Raw genomic sequence first — 21707 nt, 5'->3', positions numbered from 1 at the left:
GCACAAAGTGTAACTCTGCTATCTGGCAACCACAGTGATGTGCTGCCCTCTTAGCTAAGGCTGGGGTGTTCTTGCCAAGTGATGAGATGTTCTGGGTTTTTTTTCTTTTTTATGCAGAGATGGCTAAAACTGAAAATCTCTCAGCAACCAGACACTGCATGTGGCACTGAGCTTTACAAACAAGTACATCTTGGTGCGATTAAATGAGTGTTCGAAAACAAGATTCAAGTACCAGTTTCCTAGTGTTTGTTTATAAAACGGGTATTTTAATGAATTTGTATTATTATTATTAAATATATGCAGCTGCATGTGAAATACTGAAAAGTACCAGGCAAAATAAATAAATAAATAAAAAAATAAGACATTACTATGCAACAGAATACAATGGCAGCTTTGTTTTCACTACTGTACTAGTGACTGGCATTCATTTTCTGCAACAATGGCGTACATGAAAGCACGCTGTAAAACAAAAAAAAAAACAAAAACACAAAACACCTTTGCAGCTTTTACGTAGGTAATTTTATAAAAACACTGGGCGGTGTGTGAGTGTCAGCCTGGTATCAGATCATCCACAGGGTTTCAATACACAGACACATTAAGAAGTACCAATTGTTCTTAAGACTTACATTAGCTTAGTAACCATAACATGCTTTGGCTTTCATTTCATAGACTGGTCAATATTAGCCCCCCTTGACTGCCAAAAAGTAAGAGGGAACCATTCACAAGCCTCCACACCTGGAAATGCAAAGCTTTACGCCGATTTATATGGGGCTAAGGGGTTTAATTGTTCAGCTGCACGCACCATGCACAATTCTGATGATACATGAACAGAAATAGATGGTTTGTAATAACCACTGCACATCCAATGCAGCTGAACTCAGACTCAGCAGGCATTGGAGAATGTATAAAAAGGCTCTTTAGGTCATTAACTGGGCACAGCACAGGTTCTCTAATATCACAAATGAATACAGTTTGGCCAGAATTAAAGCACAATCATGTGGCTCTCAAAATATTCTCTGGATAGCAAAATAGTTGCCATTGTTCCTTACCCTCCTCTGTCCATTCAGCTCAAGGTCTTGAAATTAGAATAACACTATATTCTGTAGTTAAAGGCATTGGGATGTTTTTGTCTCACACTGCAATATACAGCTGTGGCCACAACATTTTGCATCACCTAGAAAGAATTTTAGGACTGAGACATAATAAAAATAAACATAATTTAGATAATTTAGATCATGCAATCAAAGATCTTATTTAACATCATGCAATCAAAGAAACTACAAAATGACATTGCCAAAGTCTACTACCCAGCCATATAATCACACTTTTCAATTTGTCAGTTTTTCATTAAGTATATAGGACAACTACAAAGTGGTATGCAATTCAATGTGTTAAAGTAACATCCTTCAGCAGTTTTCATTCGTCTATGAAGCAAAATTAGCAACATTTGGCCATAGCTGTAGGTCCTTTATTTAGATACTCATTTTACGCCTGAAAATCAACATGTTGCATTTAGTTCAAAAAGGTTTAGAGCAGCACAGATTAACCATATGTTGGGAGAGGGGTCTACTTTTAAGAGCTTTCATTTCTGACCCAATTAAGGTAATTAACTCAATTTCAGCAGATGGTGGCTTCTGTTTGCTAACAAATGGAATGCCTGTTGAGTGCAGGACTCCGCCAAGATTATGTTAAAAGAGAATGTGTGGCACACAAACACAATAGGAGTCTCCAGCCAAGCCTTCCCCTGTATTTTCATCTGGCACTAGGACACGTTGATGATGGAAAGGCATAGCAAACACAGTCTTAAAAGGTGGTGCTATCACAAACTGGCCACACCCTGGGTGCTGCTGGAAAAGTGCCAGGGTGTGATAAGCACTTATAAAGAATAATCCAGTCAAAGAGAACACTTGGTAAGTAGAAGACTAGTCAATGTCTTCCCTAGTCACTCCACAGGGCTTCAAGCTGGGGTCAGGTCACACAAACACGAGGCCTGCTGTGTAAATTCCAAGGGTGGAAATACTTTAAAACTCTACTGCAGAGCAGTTTGATTACCTTGACATTACCTAAGCTCATAATAAAACACGGAATAGATTGAACTGCTATGCAATGGGTAGTCTTCATCTCAGCTATGCATTGGCGGACCCTGTGTGCAACAGTCCCAACTTACTGTCAATAACATACAGCAATTATTGACTTTTACCTTTAGCAAATGTTATGACAACAAGGAACCCCAAAATATACGGAAGGAAGAATTTAACCAGGGGAATGCCCCACTAACGAAGCACATGCTTGCATAAAACCACACTTATTTTGGTCTCAAAAAGGGTCTATAGAGCAACTGCAAAACATGTCTCATTTAAATAAATAAACAAATGAAGTTGTGCCATCCTTCTACAGCCAGAATATGCGGCTATCGCACAACCAGGAAATGGAAACATATGGCAGGGTAAACCCTAGCAGGACACTCCATAATTAAATGTTTTACTATTTTTGTCAGTTTACTGTACATGGTGTAATGGTCTGTGAAAACCATTAAAAAAAAAAAAAAAAAAAAACTTAACTGGTTTAGCAAAAACATACAGTACATTATATATATATATATATATATATATAATATATTATATACTAATATCTGTGACATATAATATATACATATATATTATATATATATATATATACATTTTTTTTTTTTTTTTAAATACCTTTCTCTGCTTCACGAGATAGACCAGAACTAAAGGGAGACATAGTGTAAAATACAATCAACACAACAAATAAAATACTGCATTCAAATTCTGTACAATTCAATTGAAATACTGGTCAGATGCTTTAACCCAATATTGGAAAATGGGCAACAGGAAGGAGGTTTACTTCACTGAGTATTGTTTGAAGCCTTCCTTGTCTCATAAGAAAATGGTTTTCCTGCACGTGTTGCAAAAATCCCTTTGTTTGAACTTCTAATACAATTGGCTGTAACTAAAGCAAAGGCTAGTTGGAGAATGTAAAAATCAATAAAAAGCCACCACCCCCACACATCTCTTAAATCACCAACTGCATGATTCATCACTCAGCAACTGGCGCGCAGTGTTTAGGAGGCTGGTTGTCGTGATACAAGCAGGGTACAGCACTTCTACCACCAACTCCAACCTTGTGTCCCGTTTAAAGTCTTTTGGTCTTGTGTTGTCTGTGTTGCTTTATATTTTGTTCCCGTTACATGCATAGATTCTGCTCGGCCATCATGCTGGCACCTATTGTCTGGGTGGGATATATACTGTTACTGTATGCCCTGATAGCCTCCTTATATAACCTGTATTCTGCTTCTAAATGCAAGTCCCAGGGTGGGCAGAGTGTACTTGTTCCATTACCACACTGTCCAGACATTCAGGAGCAGTATCCTTCCCTATAAAAACATGTCCAACTAGGGAGGCACGCAGCTGTCAAGCCTCTTTTTTCTTAGTCTCCATTTAATGGTAGACTGGTAGAATTCTCCAGTATTTCCACATTTGTTTTTGGGGGAATCAGTTTTCTTTCTGTGAACCATATGATGATGTAGTTCAACAAGATTAGGCTATATACCTGAAACATTATTACAAGGACTTACACAACAGTGTACAGTTCATCACTGCTTAAGTGAAGCAATTTCAGCAGTTTACCTTTAACCATAAAGAAGTTTAATCTTGTATAATAGATGTTTGTGTATTATGATGCATAACCAAAAGCAAAGGATAGCTTTGGTCATCCACCAAAAAGTCCTTGAGTAACTAATGTGAATTTTAATTATGATGAATAAATGTGATTCATAGGTGGTACAAAGTGAAGCTCTCCACATCTCATTCCCGATTTGTCGTTCAATAAAAAGTAATCATTACTATGATAATTGGATCTTCTTACACCCATCATGACTAGGCCTATACTGTATACTGTGATACACATTGCCATACATACTGTATTGTTAGTCATAAAGCCCTTTTGTCTCACTGAAACAATCAGTCTTAGGATTGTCATTCCAACCCTCAAGCAATCCAACAAAAAGCTGTGCTTGGGTTTGGAGTAATTCTAAGTGGAGCTGAAATCACTGCATCCTAACATAACCCAGGCATGCCAATTCTGAGCTATGGTAGTCTCAAGAACTGGTTCTGTTATCTGAAGATCCAGTTCTGCCATTCCAGTTTCTAGAGCCATGTGACTCTGTATCTGCGACTGTTGCCTGTGACAGAAGGGCAGTTTCAGTATTCATTCAAACAAACAGTCCAGCCAGTGTAGACTCATGTAAAAAAACAAAAAAATAAATGCAAGGACAATCACAGTATTAGCACTGTCTACATGAACCACTGATCTAAATCTTACAAAAATCAATATAACTTGAAAATTATTAGAATACACAATGCTTAGAGTCACATGGAACAAGCAGTTTAATCTTACATGAGCCACTGTGTGTTTTACACCGAAGTCAAAGCAGGGAACGTTGAGGCTGTGAGTGGCAATATTCCTTGCTCAGCCTCGCAGTACCAATTACGTTCCAAGCCCCTTTTAACTACACCTCTAAACTAGTTTTCTCTTTCAATGCCATCCCACCACTGTGAGTACAAATGATATTTCCAAGGACACAGCAGTCACACACAGTGAAGATTAGGGCACTGGGTGATTTAACTGATTTGCATTACTCAGTCTCATACCAATTTCTGTCTTGCAATTCCTAAATTATGATTACATAACGATAATCGGATGCACCAAATCAAGCATGTCAATTTATAATGGGCCTTTTTTTTGCATTTAAGTTGGAACTAGGTTTTGTGGAAATCCCAAATGTGAGATGTGCGGAGGCTGAAAAGGTAGCCTTTCTACAGTAATCTGTAACATTAAATTAACAAGGACAGCAGCAGATAGAGTGAAGGAAAGCAGAATGTTGGCAAAGACAGCCGTTCACAGGCCGTGCTAAGCATGTCTCTAATGTCATACATGTATACAACGCACCTACAAAAACGCATAGCATTTGCCAAGGATGTCAACCAAAAACATGACCCTACCACATATAGGAATTGTGTATTATACTATGACACCTCTCTCATAATACTGTAATTTAATAGTGTTAATAGAACTCAACCAAAATGTATTCAGAAATCTGAGGAATGTGCCAGCAGTTTGGGGTGGGGCCTAGACACAAGTCCACCAACATGTGACCACCTGCCTCAAGAGAGGGGCAGCCTGGGAGTAGGGAAACAGCAGCACAGCTGAGAGTGCAGATTAGGAAGCAGGGCTTGTAACTGGGATTCGTGTATGTTTTAAAATTGGGTACACTGGGGCCTAGCATGGTGATAATGAATAGACATAATACATGTGCTTGGCCTGTTAATGCTTAAGCCACATTATAGAGTGCATTGGCAATACTGACACGCCCATGCATTCTACTGAAACGGGTAAAGTCACATTTTAAAGGTTTTAAAATAATACCGTCGGTAAATACTGATACCGCGGGATCTGGTATCAAAAGAAAACAAAATAAACAAACAATTTGCATTACTGTTGTGAATTATTGCACAGGAATTCCCACTTTGCTAGATTAATGCTGGTTTAATCTTATAGAATAATGGTCCTCTGGTACCCAGTTACAATACTCTCACATTCTGACATCCGATTTTAAATATAAACTGCGGTGTATTATTTTCAAAAGTTTACCTGTGTTTGAAGAATTTTTACATCAACGATGCTGCCGACAAAATTCTCTAACGTGTCATTAAACCACATTGTATCGCAATAACCTTCAGTTGTAGACAAAGTAGGTTCAAAAATAAAAAAAATATATATGTCTCAGTTATTAAACTTGCCCCTCTCCCCTCCCTTTAAAATTAACTAGGGATACACAACACAACATTATTGCCATGAACCGTTGTTCAAACATCCTGCTTCCTGTCATTATTACAGAGAACCAACCACAATTACTATACTATTATACTATAGTATACAGGTAACGTGAAGTGATCAGACTTGTTACGTAAATACAATTTAAATCGAGGTTAAAATAAAATTAAAAAAAATAAAGTACACAATTGTGTTATTCTAATTAAACGTAATGCACGACTGTGCTATTTGTATTCAATAGTTTAGAAAACAAAGTATACAAAAAAACACACGCAACCTCTGTATCGGTGCTCAATCACACAGATTGTGAGAAACAATTTGGTACGCAGAAAACATTATTTCGTATTGATGATTAAAGAAAGTTATAAGTTATTTTAGCTATCTGTTGCAATCGTTTATAATAAGCAGGAACTCGCTTTTGTTGGTTTTAAAAACGAAATGGCAAATAAACTTGGTTATTTTCACGTAACAAATATTTACCATGAAGTCAAAACCGAAAAAGTACTGTATCAGAAATAAACTATTCGGTGTAAACAATTTAAATACTTCAGCTTAGACATTTCCACATAAATTGAGATTTTAATTTTCTTAAAAACAACACTTTTTCATTTTAAAATAAGTTTGCAAATTACACAATATAATGCAGCCATTGATGAATCCCAATCCCCGCAATGCTGGATACTGCAACAGTTTCATTCAAGTCAGCGTACATTGTATATTTCTTCCATTCCTCGTTTAATTAACACATAACAAAAAGGGCAAAATCGGTGAAAATCAGACTTACCAGAAATATAATATAGATAATGGTTCAGATCCCCTGGCCTCGTTGTTACTTCTGAAGCCGGACACCTTCCTTCCTTCCTTCCACCACAATTCAGTCGTTTTTTGTTGCTGTTTTATTTCACGGTCACTTAAATCCGGCGATAGAAAACTCCATCGAACATGGCTAACACAGGGTCCGAATCGCCCCTTTCGAAACAAAACAACACGTTCAGACTGATTTCATGTCCGTTTCTTAAAGGTGATATGTTGGCGAAACTCCCGGTGCTGGTGTGTTAGTGTATCTCATAATGTGAAAGAGGCTGGTGTTCGTGAGTAATCCCGGAATAAAACGAAAAGTGACTCTGTGTACATATTGACGCCTCTGCCTCAGAGTGGCACCGAGAAGAATTTGGTCACCAAATAATTCAAAGTAGAAACAAAAAAAATAGTTATATAACAGCGACGCCTATCGTTCGAGATCTTTAAAAAAAAAAAAAAAAAAAAAAAAACAATGATTGTTTCACAGCGCGCCCTGGTGTGTAAAAAAGAAACGTGCACTGCACGCAGACCAAAACGTCACGTTCAAGACGTGGACTTTAATAAATAGAATTTGAAAACTTGAAATGTTTTTTTTTTTTTTTTAAAAAAAAGAAAAGTTGGACTCATACCAACAAAAAACAAAAGTAGCAGGTAGGCTATGTGTTTTACTTCCAGCCACACATACACTATAACTTGTTCTATGTACACTTAAAAAATATTTATTTCTGTAAAGCGTATGCAGTATGTGTAAGGTACGGTATGGTATATCTTGTGTTAATTGTGTAATGGCTACGATAAATAAATAAATAAATAAATAAATAGATAAATAACGTAGTTTCAGTTCAACTGAGCACTATAAATGTGCATGTGATATTTTTCTTTTTAAGAAACCAGACACTACCAGACGTGTCCGGTTTAGCGAGGGACTACTGTAGTACAGCTTGGAAAGACAATGTTTGAAAGTCAGTGGTCTGTGTCAATAATATATTATAAAGCATGTGCCACTGGAAGCTGTGTAGTGTCTCTATGTATCTGCAACTGCAAAGGTCATATGACCTCAAAGGCAGCACGAAAGGGTTAATTTGTCTTGCGTTACTGCCGCTATTGAATTTGACCTATGGAATCGCTGAATACAGATGTGTAATGAGTATGAAGGCAATATCTTGAATCGTTAGGTTTTACGTGACCCCCAATCATATGATCAACGTGAAGGGTGCTGTTATATTTTTCCTGCAGAAAATAAGCAGCTTATATGGTTAGTACAGGAGTGATAAGCGTCTCAAACATGTTAGAATGGCGATTTTGTCACGCTGTCATAGAAGCCCTCATGTTGAGATTTTGAGACATTACATTTTGCAGTGTGGAATACAGAAACACCTTTCACCGACGTGCCTACTGACAGTACTGTTAAAGGCTGTCAGATCTCTCTCTCTCTCTCGATATATATGTTGTTATGCTGAGTACCAAAAGATGCCTAGCACAATACTAGTGGTACTTTACATGTGCTGAGAGTTTTTTGTCTCTTCGTTTGATTTTAAAGCTTTTATTAGCTCTTCTTTAATGTCCTGATGGAGCTGTGCATCTTCCTTTTAGAACTGAGTTTGAGAAGATCTGTAGGATGGAGGTAAAAGTCCCAGGGCTGTTGGTTATGAGGGACATCGCAATCTCCAAGTCAGAGTTTCTCCAAGACCAGAGTGCTGTGTCCAAACTCCAGGATTTCCAGGAGGACCAGGAACTCTTCACATACTGCACCCTGCCACAGGTCCAGTGCAAAACAATAACAATATATAGCAGACTCTGATGTTGATGGGATACAGCCATCTGAAACCAGTTTGCATAAGATAGCTTGTATCTTCTAACAGCGTTTGAGTTCCATTGTCTTCACAGTGTAATTTCATGAATGGTATTCAGAAACAAGTACAAACAGTTTGAATATGTTCAGGGTGGTGTAAATAATCTCTCAAATGTCTTACCTGTACACTTTAAAGTTTCAGATACACACTGTTAAATTCATCCTTTTGCCATTTTCTATTTAAATATATACTGAATGATGTGTTGACAGCAATCTTTTAAAGGCAGAGATACACCTGCAATATGATGTGCCCCCTAATAATGATTGCCATTCAGTTCTTTAATTTTACTTCCAGATTTTGAAGTATATTGAATGCTTTACTGGACCCAACATTATGGCTATGCACACCATGTTAATCAACAAACCTCCTGATGCAGGTACAAATGCATATTTTAGTTACATAAAAAAATAAATAAATAAATAAAAAAATCAACTACCTACAGAGATTAATGTCCACTGGCTGCCCTATATTTAGGATAAATATTATTTTTACAAATTGACAGGCTTTACCAGTTCCATTTAACCTCAGTGAAGCACAGCAATCTGTATTGGTTTTACTGTATAAGGTATTTATTTTAGGGAAGAAAACATCTCTCCACCCCATGCACCAGGATCTGCAGTATTTCCCTTTCCAGCCTGCTACCACATTGTGTGCGCCTGGACCACCATAGAGAGAGTGGACCGCAGTACTGGGTGCCTGGTGGTACTGCCTGGAACTCACAAGGGGACCCTGAAACAGCATGACTACCCTGATTGGGAGGTAACTGCTGAGCAATGTTTGTCATCAACCAGTCCATGTTACCGGTACAGCCAGTGCCTGCAGTAGATATAAAGGGCAGGACATGCTGTCATTCAGCGAGAAACATCTGATCCAGAAATATACCACACCATGTGATCCACTACTAGCTATAGGCCAGTGCATACCCAGGAACCCTGTTCACTTGTGGGGAACACGTCTAGTAAGTACTTCACACACATTCAGCTTCTTTAGTGTATGTTTACATCTTTTTAGGAGCATAATAGAATATAGTTGGCATATTTTCTCACACAAAGCCTTGCAGCAATTGCCTTAGTGCACTGTACTGACTCATTTGTGAGCATACAGCTCTATACTTTGATAACTAAATATGCTGATCAGAGGATGATGTGTAAAAGTCCAGTGACTTTTCACAGCTTGATGACCTGGAAACATGTTAGATGAATACTGGACTTGTTCCAACTGGGGCCCTTACCAGCCACTCTGCTGAAGTCCACAGTTCATTTTCCCCAAGCTGCCTGAGACAAAGTTAAAAAGCTGTGTTTGTCTGATACAGACCCACGCTTACCAGAGAATTGGTCAAATTACTTTGATTACAATCCCTAATGCACTCTAATTGTGAAACAGAGTATGACAAACATACTTCGTACCAGCCATTTCCACAATTAATGCAGCCACAATTTAATCAGGTACATTTTGTATTGCCTGTAAGCTGACCAGGGCTGTGTTGTCCTCTGACGCTGTAGCTCTGAGGTGGCTGCATGGTGGGTCTGCAGTGTGAAAAGAAGCAGGTCGGCTGACGGCACACACTTCGGAGGACAGCGTGTGTTCGTCTTCTGATGAGACTCGGCCTTCACTACAGTGACTAAGCACTAATGGTACAGCTGTGTACATTACCGTAACTCCAATATGCTTACTATACTGTACTGTATCATCTATATGTTTTTAAGTTTCCTTAGATTTATTTATTTGTTTATACTTATGTGCTGGGTAGCACAAATCTGGTTTATTCATTACATTAGCACATATACAGAGTTTTAACTGTTCATGAATAAAAACAAAATCTCAGTTGCAATTAAGGAAAACATTTTCATTTCCTGACACTGCTACAGACACATAAATAAAATAAAATAAAATAAAATAAAATTTCCAGCCAGGCAGCTCAAAGCACATTGCTTTATAAATTAAAACCTGGAAGCATTTATTTTTAAAAAGAAGAAAAAACAATATACATTACAGTGCTTCTGTTATGAGGCATGCTTACTAATCTCCAGTGGAAAGAGTGCACCACTTTTGTTAAAACTGGTATGTTTTAGTGCTGGTATAAGTAAGTGTTTGCACTGGAGCAGTTTAATAAATTGGGCCCAGTGTGTCAGTAAGTCATAGTGGGTTTTCAGTGGTTTCTGGCAAATCTGTTCTCTGCATTAATGGTGAACACAATGCTGGGTCTGTCTGGCCCACTGAGATGTTTATTGTGATGTAATCCCCCGACACCATTTTTCTGGTTTCCTTAAACAAGCTGGGATTCTTGTTGTAAAGCAAGATTATTGTATGTACAGTTTGGTTTAAATATTGATTTTTCTCTAAATACCAAAGAAACTGCTTGACGTGACGCTATTGCATTTAAATTAAAATATTCTAAAAAGCAACATCAAACTGGCCTCAGATGAATTAATAGTATTCTCAGAGTGATTGTCAAGAGGCAAATGTAATGCTTTCCATGGAAAATGACCTGCTATGAATTAGATTCCTCTCTGCTGGACCTCACACTTAGTTCTTCATGGATGGAGCGTAGTTTCAATAAAAGATGTGAACGTTTTGTTTTGACAGTAGAGACCTTTTGTAGTTTCATTGTTTTTTTTGGTTTGTATTGTGAAGTTCATATTCAAAGGTATTTTATCTTTACAAATAATGTATAGGACCCATAACTGCAAAGAATCAGTCCTGCCCCTCTTACCACCGTATTTTACAGTGCTGTATCTTGTAATGACTGGCAGAGTCATAATTTAGATTTAATCAAGTCTTGGATTGTGAGTTATTGCTTATGGTGAAGGCCTGTATAAAGTCATACCATGTTAATATTCTGTATCACGAGTTGATCAGTTATTGGTTACCAAGGAAACAGTATTACTCCACAAGATTAGTTACAATTGCACATGAACATTGTAACGTGTATTTTCATAGTTGATTTACTGTATCAGTATATTTCTTATCCTAGACCGCTCCGCTGCATCATTTCTAGCTGGTCATAGGAGCAAGCCAGCGGCTGTGCGTGGAGTAATCACAGAATTGTCCTGGCCAATAGTACTTTTCATTCCCTGATAGATAGTACTTTTCATTCCCTGATTGTGCACCTGTATACCTGTGGTCAAACCGTCCTTCTATTTACATCCTATAGCATTTGTTTATATGCAAGTGTGTAGGTACCATGACACGAACTGTCTTGTTTGAGATGTGCCTGTTATGAATTCAGATTGTCATGCAGTAACTGCTGATACTAGTCTTGTCGCACTCCCTCCCCCCCGTCTCATTTTTTTTAAACAAAAAGTAACATTATATCATACATTACAATTAAGTAATATAAGTCTGTTACCCTCATAAATGTGATAATTTCAAAGATTATCTTCCGTTAAACCAAAACATACCGGTAGTAGCATCCTAATGTTTGTTCTAATGAAAAAAAAAAAAAATTCTAGTCCGGCAGAAATCTGTTATGATATTTCAATTCAAGCTGGGAGCCACACTATATGTTTTGTGTTTTTTGTCAAGAGCTTTTTTTATTTCCAAGTTCCTGAAATTAATTCAAGTCTACTTGACTGTGTTTCTTTTGAGTTTGACTTTATAATCTATGATGGAATGTTGTTGAAGTTATGGATGAAGTTCTCGAATGATCAGTAGGAGTCAATTCCCTCTCAGGGGTTCACGAGCTGGAATATAAATTATCTATAGTAGAAATTTTAGAAATTGTATTGTAATAAGGAATGAGTTGGAAGACAGCGTCACAATATGGAACTTTAGGAATGTATTGGAGCTTGACTTGATTCAGCTCGTCTACATTCCAATGTTTGGACTTTGGTGATACAAATCAGCTAGTGCTTTAGCTGAGACAGTACCTGTCAGTGCAGCTCAGCTTCAAACAAAAAAGGTAAATCGCTTAAATTGTGCAGTGTTTTTTAAAAGTGATTAATTGGGCTGGATCCAACCATGTTTAGACCTGCTAAAAAATATATATATATATATTTAATAACATTAAATAAGTCGAATACAACTGTGGCATACACTGAGTTAATATAACCCCTGTAATACACAGATATGGAATGGTAGTGGACTGGCTTCTTTAATAGCACAGGGTCTGCAGCAATCAGCTTTTGAAAGGCAGTAGTCCGGGGAGTTCTCTTTTCCTGACTGTTTCTTAATTCTTACTTTTGATTTGTATAAATTATCAAGAAATTAAACTTAACCTGCAGTGCAATTAAATGCAGTGAAATAGTTTACAGTGATACAATCCCCAATTACAAGCAATCTGACAATCTCATACTTGTGTATGTGTGTTTTGTTTTATATCTAGTCATTTATAAATAGCGCAACACTAAAAAAAAAACCCAGGAATACTGCTGAATTATAGGACATAATCACAGCTGAAATTTCTAACTAACTGGAATCAAAGTTTATAGATCACCCTCATTTCGTGATATAGTCTCATTTGAGTAAGACTACAACATTCTTCCAATTAACTTACCTCTAATCATTGTAAATGCCCTTATAAAGAATTTTCAAATTTTTTAATGGAATTGGTACAGGTATGAGTGTGTCAACAACACATCAATATACAGGCAAAAACATATTGTAAACACATAACAAAGCTGAATAGCTTGGTCTCTTTCAATCTGTTTCTTACCAATGTGACCAAATTATATTTTTTCTCTTACAATGCTCCAATCTACCATTTTTTGGGGAGTAGCAATACTATTAGGACCTGCAAGGCTTTAATAACCTATTCCAGATCTTTACAGTATTTGAAAAAAACAAACCATCACTCATCTTTAGGCAGCTTACTAATTTTATGTCTTCAGTTTCTTTCAAAGCTAAGTCGTAATGATGGGAAATAGCTAATGAAGCAATATCTGTCCCTGGCATTGTTTAAACCCTAGGAAAAACTGTTTCAAGGATTATTGCCAAGTCTAATGATATCAGTACGGAACCTTCCAATCAAGCCATTACTGTGTTGGCGGATTTTTCAAATACCTCTTTATAGATGTGCATACTGATATATCCTCTCCTGATCACTCGTTTATCACCAAACGTTTTCTTCAAAAATGCGATCCAAGTCATTATTTTATTATTATAACATCTCAAAACGCTCTGCAAACGTCTGTGATATTCTTTCAGCACTGGATGCAGAAGCAGCTACCTCCTCTGTTTATTGCTCGGCGCTGCTAGGACTATTCTCACATGCCCCCATTTTTTTTTTCGGTTTAACTTCGGCCATTGAATGGTTTTCTATGGTTGTTCTGGAGAAAAAGGAAAAAAAAAAACGATAGAGACCTGTGCTTTACATGTTTTTGATGATGTTGGACAGGGTCCGACATTGGACAAAGGGTTAATAACTCCGCCGATGCTCTTTCTCGCCTGCAGGTAGCCCGGTTCCACCAACTGATGCCCCTGCTGCTCCCTTCCCTCTCCAAGTCCTAGAGTTCCATCAACTGATCCTGGACTGAATTCCTCCTTGTCCGCTCTGCTCGGCTCAGCCCAACAATATATATCAGTTGCTGTCACTCTGACCACAAACTCCTCCTACTCTATAGCCTGGTCAGTCTTCTCCTGGTTTTGTGCCCAAAACTAAATCTCTCCCACTTCCTTGAACCAGAATTGGATCCTGGCTTTTATCATTTATCTCAGGGACATCTTCCACCTCTCTCATATCAAGTTGTATAGCAACACTTCTACCATGTCTATTCCAGCTCCTGCCCTACTCTCAATCCCAGCCATCCGTCTTACTCTACATGGGATCTAGAGAAATCTCCTTCCTTCCTTCTCAACTAGACTGCCCATCACCTCAAATTATCTCCTTAACCTAATCTCCATCCTCTGCCACGGCTGTTTCAATCCTGTTGATAATCTTGTTATGGAGTCCATGTGCCTTCTTTGGCATCCTGATATGTGAAAAATTCAAAGTGTCATCCTTCCCCAGCTTCCCAGCCTCTAGCATCTGATCCAGAAACCTCTTCATCGTTAAGGACCAACATTTCCTCCTTCTTCTCCGATCCTCAAAAAACGACCAGTTTCGATCCAGACATTGTATCCAGCTCTCAAAGATCAACTCCCCCCTCTGCCCTCTACAGAACCTCCCATCAACCAGGAAACCTTCACCCTCTGAACCCCTCTTTTCTGATCTATCCAGAAGCATTATCAGTAGGCATTGGTTCAACTCTCACTTCTCCTCTCTCATCACCAATGCAGGCCTGCCCTCCCAGTTCTACACACCCAATTCCCTTAGAATTGGAGCAGCAACGTCCGTAGCAAGAGCTGGACTCAGCCAACATGCCATCAAAGTCCTCGGTCACTGGGCATTATCAGCAGTCAACCTCTACATCAGAACCTCCCCAACAGACGTTGTAATTGCCCACCAGTCCATAGCTAGCTTGCCCGGAGTGGGGGAGCCCTCTCCGCCTGGTCCACCAGAGGTTTCCTCCTAAAACAGTTTTTTTCCCTCTCCACAGTGCAGACAGCTTTTCTTTAGGTGGTCAATACTAACCCCTCTCTTTGTCTCATGTGTTTTTCCCAATTTACACCTATGTTGTGCAGTGGCTGCAGTCTTTTCTTTTCTATCATCACAGGTGCAGTTCTGCGGGGTTCCATCTTTTGGGAGGTTAGTGAGGCTCACTTTCCCTGGCCTCCCTGGGCTACGCCCTTCGAGTTGGAGATTCTGCGTCAGGCCAGAGGGGACCCCCGGCCACACTCTCTATCCTGTCGCAGCTTGTGCGCTTTCCCTGTACTAATTTCTGGAGACTCTCTCTCTCCTTCTTAGCTCTCTATGCAAAGTCTATCTCATAGTTGTTCGATCTCTTTCTAATCTCTCTACTTCTTTCTTTCTAGCTCCAGGACTCCTGTAAGCTTTGTTCCACGATCCTGAGTCCCTCTAACTTTTTCATTTTCAAGGCTCTCCTTCGGAGGTCAGTTCGGTCCCGTTGGGTAACTCCATTCCCAAGTCACTGAGCTGCAGCGGCTCTCCGAGAGTCGGGTCCTCTCTTCCTTCAATCCCTTATGGGTAGCTCTGTTCCCAAGCTGCTATGTAAGTGGCTTTCTGCAGAGTGGGGGTTTCTATATACGTGTTTTTTGGTCACTGGACCAGCCTTCAGCAATAAGGTTCTCCATCGCCGAGAGTGCAATCACTCCTGTTCTATCCCTTTAACTCCCTTCAAGTATCATGGCACTCTCCAAGACACATGTCACTGAAGCACTACACTTACCACACTAATGGCCACCCGTTGTAAGGACACATGGATAACTGAATAAGTATATTGTGGCAGGCTGGTCAATGGATAGAGGCCCAGAGACAGACGGCAGTTCAAAAAAATAACTATTTTTTTATAAATAAAAACAAAATGAAAGGGCACAAGGGCAAAACAAAGAGTCTTTAAACACAAAGAAAGACAAAAGGCAAAACTTACAAAAATAAAGGTTTCCTGGCTGGGCAATGCCTTCACTGGATTTTAAATACTTAAAAAAATACAAACAAAAGATCAATCTGCTTCCTCAGCTCCCTCTCTCCAAATGAGAAGCAGAGGCCTCCTTTTATATCAGGTGGCTGGGCGCTGATTGATCGTTAATCAACCTAATCAACTACATCAACCCCAGCCACCTGAACACAATAAACCCAGGCAGGTAGGGGAAGTTAACCCCATCCCTGCCAATTTCTAAAGAGCAGAGCTTTGCTCTGCCACACACCTCCCCCCATGTACAACGTACACCGGCCGCATTCGGCCAACTCCCCCCTTCCCCCCTCCCCCCCCAAGGGTCCAATTATGTCCTTTGGGTGGGCTGTTATGGTGGGTGGTGGTGGGCGGGGTTGATGTCTGAGCCCCCAAGCCTTCTTTGGTTGAGGGGGCCCCGAATCTCCAAGGTAGCACGGCGACGGCGGCCCGTCTCCCTCTGGTGGCGGAGGCGGCGACGGCGGGCTTTACCGGCTCCCTCTGGTGGCGGAGGCGGCGGCTGCGGCCCGGCTCCCTGCTGGTGGCGGAGGCGGAGGCGGCGAGCAAAAAGCGGCGGCCCGGCTCCCTCTAGCGGCGGCGGCGGCCCGGCTCCCTCTGGTGGCGGAGACGGCCCGGCTCCCTCTAGTGGTTGAGGAGCGTCTCTCCCTCTCGGGGCTACTAATTTATAAACGGCTGCGGCTGGATAATGCAGTCCCTCTCGGGCGATGCTTAATACGTTCCTTTAGGAAGACGTGGATCTCCCCTCGCGGGTTTGTATTAGCTGCCGCTCGAGGATGCTCCCTATACCGAGCCTCACTGCACGACACGGCAAAAAAAATACTTCCTTTTTGTTAGTTATTTCAAAGTTTTTTGAGTCTGATCTTGTTTATGGGAGCGAGTGGAAAATGCAGGCATTTCTGAATTAAACTAAATGCTTAAAACCACGTTGTACAAATGTTGTATGTTCATACATGAAAAGAACAGGCATATTAAATACTTTACCTGGACATACTGTATACAGTACTTACTGTATGTGCAAGCTGGTCAGCCCAGGAACTTATTCTGGTGAAGGTGTTTTCTCTGTGATTCCATGTGCTAACCTGCTGTATAGCAGGTCCCATCTGCCCTAAGGATATTTAAAAGTCCCTATTATTTTGATGCCTCAGCTTGAGCCACGCCGAGGCCTCAAAAAGAGGCTTTACCTTCCCTTCTCACTACGTGGAGAGGGAAGAGAGCATGTTTTTTTTTGTTCCTTCTGCTTCCTTGCATAAGTGCATTTAAAGGCACAGGAAGTTTGCCTTGAGCCATGATAACAATACAACTTCCATCATCACACTGGAGATTAAATCAGCCATGAGTTTTGTATCTGGGAAGGAGAATGCATGGAAATGTTCCTCCCACTGTGCAAGAAGTATGGAACATAAAATCATCAGCGTAGTAATTGATATTCTATTAGTGAGTCATCTCTTCAGACAAATTGGAAATTGCTGCTCATCTTTCTCCCTCTCACATACATTACAACCAAATTATTCCAGTTTGTGTCTGCAGCTGGAGCAAGGAGACAGTGGTCAGGGGTTTGAAGATGCCCTGGGTGAAAACTGCACCTCTTCCTGGGTCTGGTTGTAGGGGCATCATGCTCAGTTGTGGCCGTCCTCCTCACACCGTCCACACCAGTTTGCCGGTGGCACATCTGGGCAGGACCGCCAACGATGGTCCCCCTCCCCACACCAGGAACACCAGGGGAAGAAGCTTGCCGGGTCCTCCAGCGGTGGCTGCAGAAGCTTACATTTCTTCAGCTGCTGCCTCTCCTGCCTTTTCCGCTGTCTGCTCTTCTTTCCCATTTTTTATTTCAAAAAAATGCATAAAGAGCAGAACAAGCTCAGAAGGAGGGATGTCCCACTATTGACACCAAATGTGGCAGGCTGGTGAGTGGATAGAGGCCCAGAGACAGACTGCAGTTCAAAAAAAAAATAACTGTTTTATTATAAACACAAAAATGAAAGGGCACAAGGGCCAAAACAAAACAATTTAAACACAAATAAAGCAAAAAACAAAACTCACAAAAAATAAAGGTTTCCAGGCTGGGCAAAGCCTTCACTGGATTCAAAACATAACAAAAAACACCAAAAAACCAAAAAACACCAAAACAAACCACCAAACCACCAAAACACCAACCTAACTTCCTCAGCTCCCTCCTCCCAAATGAGAAGCAGATGCCTCCTTTTATGTCAGTTGGCTGGGCGCTGATTGATCATTAATTTAACTAATCATCTAATCAACCCCAGCCACCTAAACACAATAAACACAGGCAGGTAGGGGAATTTAACCCCATAACTGCAAATTTCTAAAGGGCAGAGCTGTGCTCTGTCACAGGTACCCATTCAAATTTGTAAAGAAGTTAATCACCAGTGAGAAGAATGGCACACACTACCCGCCTCAAGTTGACGGTGGAGCGATTTTGGCAGGAGGAAACACATACAAATTCCTTCAGACATCCCACCTATCAATCCACAAGAATAACAAATGGAGGACTGTGCATTTAAGTGGAAAGAAGTAGAGCAAGCTATCAAAAAAGCAAGGGTGTCCTCATCTCCAGGGCCTAATGGAGTTCCATACAGAGCATACAACCGTGCTACAGGAGTTCTACGAATCCTGTAGAAATTGATGAGTGGCATGGTAAAAAAAGGTTGTATCAAGAGCATGATGCCGAACGGGTGGAGTCTTTATACCAAAAGAAACAAATTCTACAAGCATCAGTCAGTTTCACCATATTTCCCTATTAAACGTAGAAGACGCAAGCACGATTTCCTTTAGTTAGTGATCAGCGGTTGTCAACCTACCTATTAAAGAACCGCTTCAATGACACTTAAGTACAAAAAAAGTGGGCATTCCAGGTTTCCCAGGATGTTTACAGAACGTCAGTGTGGTCTGGGGAACAAATTTAATCAGCTAAAAAGGAGAGGGAGGAGCTGGATTTCTGGATTTGGCTAATGCATATGGTTCAGTGCCACATGACCTTCTTTGGGCAGCATTTGATTTTTTTCAGCATATTATTGACAATAACACATTTAGTGAAAGCCTACTTTGGAGATTTACAATTTAGTTTCTCAACTTCAGAATTCACCATTACATGACAATGCCTAGAAGTTGGAACAATGGCAGGATATACCATATCTCCACTAGTTTTTACCATGGCAATGAAAGTAATTAATAGAGCATAAAAATGGGTAGTTGAAGGAGAACGCTTCACATCTGGAATGCGACTACCACCCATTGCCAATATATATATGCGACCTATAAACCCTGCAACTATTTGGTTTTGAGAGCATAATCTGCACCAACAGTGTGGCCATTACTTTTCCCTGGATGGATTAGCATTGCTGTTTGTAACTCGGCACATTGAACTAGATCAGTGGCTGGTATCGTTTTCTTTGTTTATACTTTTGGTTGCTTTAGGTACCGAGCCTGCCCTTAAACTAACCCATTTTACAAACGTAATAAAGTGATCCAAACAATGTTGGGGTATGGTGTGTTGAATTATGAGTTTGCTGCCAAAATTATTGTGAGTCTACCGCTCAAGCCTACCGGGATAGTCACAATTGCAATCATTGTCTTTAGAATGCCAGCTGTTCTAAAAGCTAGCCAAGTATAAGGGTCACTAGTACAAGGGCAGTCTAAGCTGTAGCCAGTCAGAGCTGTGGCAAGTCCGCCGTGAGGGACAGGTTAGAGCGAGGACCTTTGTACACTCTTTCCAGTGGCTATCGAGGCATTATGCCAAACTCTTTACATTAGCTATATTTACGTCAACTATTATATTAAGGTGTGTTTTAATTGGGTGATCCACTGTTGTGATTAGTACCAGGTGAGTGTGGTTAAATTGAATAGTGGTTGATTTGCAATTTGATTGGTTTAACATAGCATTTGTAGTTGTGTGATCCTATTGAAGTGCACTGAAATTATTGTATTGCTTAAGTATTGTCTTTAACGCAGTTTAGCAGCTGTTACCCATTCCCCGCAAAATGAGGGGGCGAGGAGAGGCTGTTGGAGAGAAATTCGACCTGGAAGATTTGCCAATAATAGACAGATCTGTAACCTCCCACTACTACTGCACCTCTCTGTCTCACCTGTCCAGCTATGTCTCTCAGCTCCGTTCTGTCCTCTCACCACCTTTCTCTGTCCTCTCTCCCCCACTGCTCCCATAACCCCTCAACCTCCATCCCTCTCCCTAGCCCCCTCCCACTTGCTCTCTCTGGTGCACTTGGAACTGTCACTCTTTGCTAACAAAGCTGATTTCATCTCTGCCTTTGCCTTCCAGCTCTCTCTTGATTGCCTTGCTCTAAAAAAACTTGGCTACCTTCCTGAAACCACTGTAGCTCCTGCTACCCATGCCTCTCTCCTGCTAATTGTAAGGTACTGTCCCCTGGACTCTCGGCTCACTTTCTCGATGAACTCGTACTAGGATCTCTCTCGTCTCCCTCTCTGTCTCCCCCAAACTGTCCTGTTAGGGGATTTTCAATATCTATCTCTCAAGCCCACCACTCCGGATTACTTTTCACCATCACTCCTTCAATTCTATCTCCACACCTCCCTAGCCACAAAGCTAGTCTGTTCAACTGAACCTCACTTCTACAAGGCCTGCTGCCCCTCACCCTCTTTCTCAACACTCCTTTCTCACCCTTCTGGACCTCTCTGATCAATATTGCATCTCTTTTTCTCTGTCTCTCCCCTCTCTTCCTACTCCACCTACCCCCACTGTCACCTCCCGTCGTAACCTCTGCTCTCTTTCCCCCTCTGTCGTTGCCTCCACCACTCTCTCTCACCTCCCCCTTCTCCCAACTCTCCTCTGTGCTCTGCTCGACAAGAACCAAACAGCGCTCTGCTGAAAAGAAATGTAAGAAAACCAAACTCCCTGCTGCCCTAGACCTATACCGCTCCCTCCTCTCCTCCTTCTCTTATACTCTCGCCTCTGCTAAACACTCCAATTTTTCTAGTCTCTAACTTCTCCTCCCTCCATCAACTCTCTCCCTTCTCCTCTGTCCTCTATCTCCTCTGACTGATTTTGCCTCATCTCTAAAATTTCTGATCTACGCTGCCTTTCACACTGTCGATCACTCTATTCTCGTATCCTGTCTTGCTGACTGGGGAATCTCTGGCACTGCTCTGGCTGGTTCTCCGCCTACCTCTCCGATTGCACTTTTCGGGTAACCTGGTGTAGCTCCATTACCCCAACCTCTCTCAAACAGGAGTCCCCCAGGATTAGTTTTGGGTACCTCCTCTGTTCTCTTTATACACATGCTTCCTGGGCCCCCTCATCAGGACAATTATGATGTTCTCAAATCACATCACCACAGAACCTAAACCTCTGGGTAGGAGAGGATCCTATGTCTTGGTGTTTCCCTCCACTTGCAACATTGGAGGCATGTTTGGCCTTAAATTGGGAAGACAAGTGTAACATGTCTAATAATTGCCACCAGTTTCCTTCAAAACATTCCAAACAAAAAGACAAACATTCCTCTACCCAGGAGAGCCAGCAAAGTTGTTAAAAACAAAGCCTCGTCCAGGAAAACTGGAAGCCGCTTCTAGAGAATGGAAATACTGGCAGATGGCTTATTTTTCCTCTGAGATACCTACCGTTAACCTTCGACCCACATACAGTTTTGTGGTCCTGGACTCAGCATGTCTTGTTCACCGGTAGAGTGCCATGGAAGGATGCTGTAGAGGAGTGGTGTGTGAGAGGAAGAAACTGCAG

General features: G+C 40.8%; 1 protein-coding gene and 1 pseudogene across 3 annotated transcripts in view; one reads left to right on the top strand and one right to left on the bottom strand.

Moving 5' to 3' along the window:
• The window catches only part of LOC121318279 (cyclin-dependent kinase 17-like), a 61590-nt gene extending 54574 nt beyond the window's left edge, over window positions 1-7016 (bottom strand). For all 3 annotated transcript variants that reach the window (XM_041254784.1, XM_041254785.1, XM_041254783.1), the window contains exon 1: window positions 6641-7016. The gene's annotated coding sequence lies outside the window, so the exon portion shown is untranslated. The remainder of the gene's footprint in view (window positions 1-6640) is intronic.
• Window positions 7017-8305: 1289 nt separating this feature from the next.
• On the top strand, window positions 8306-14962 carry LOC121319015 (annotated as a pseudogene).
• Window positions 14963-21707: the final 6745 nt, after the last annotated feature.

Source organism: Polyodon spathula, chromosome 7 (assembly GCF_017654505.1).
Source record: "Polyodon spathula isolate WHYD16114869_AA chromosome 7, ASM1765450v1, whole genome shotgun sequence".
NCBI lineage: Eukaryota > Metazoa > Chordata > Actinopteri > Acipenseriformes > Polyodontidae > Polyodon > Polyodon spathula.
This window is presented reverse-complemented; position numbering and strand designations above follow the sequence as displayed.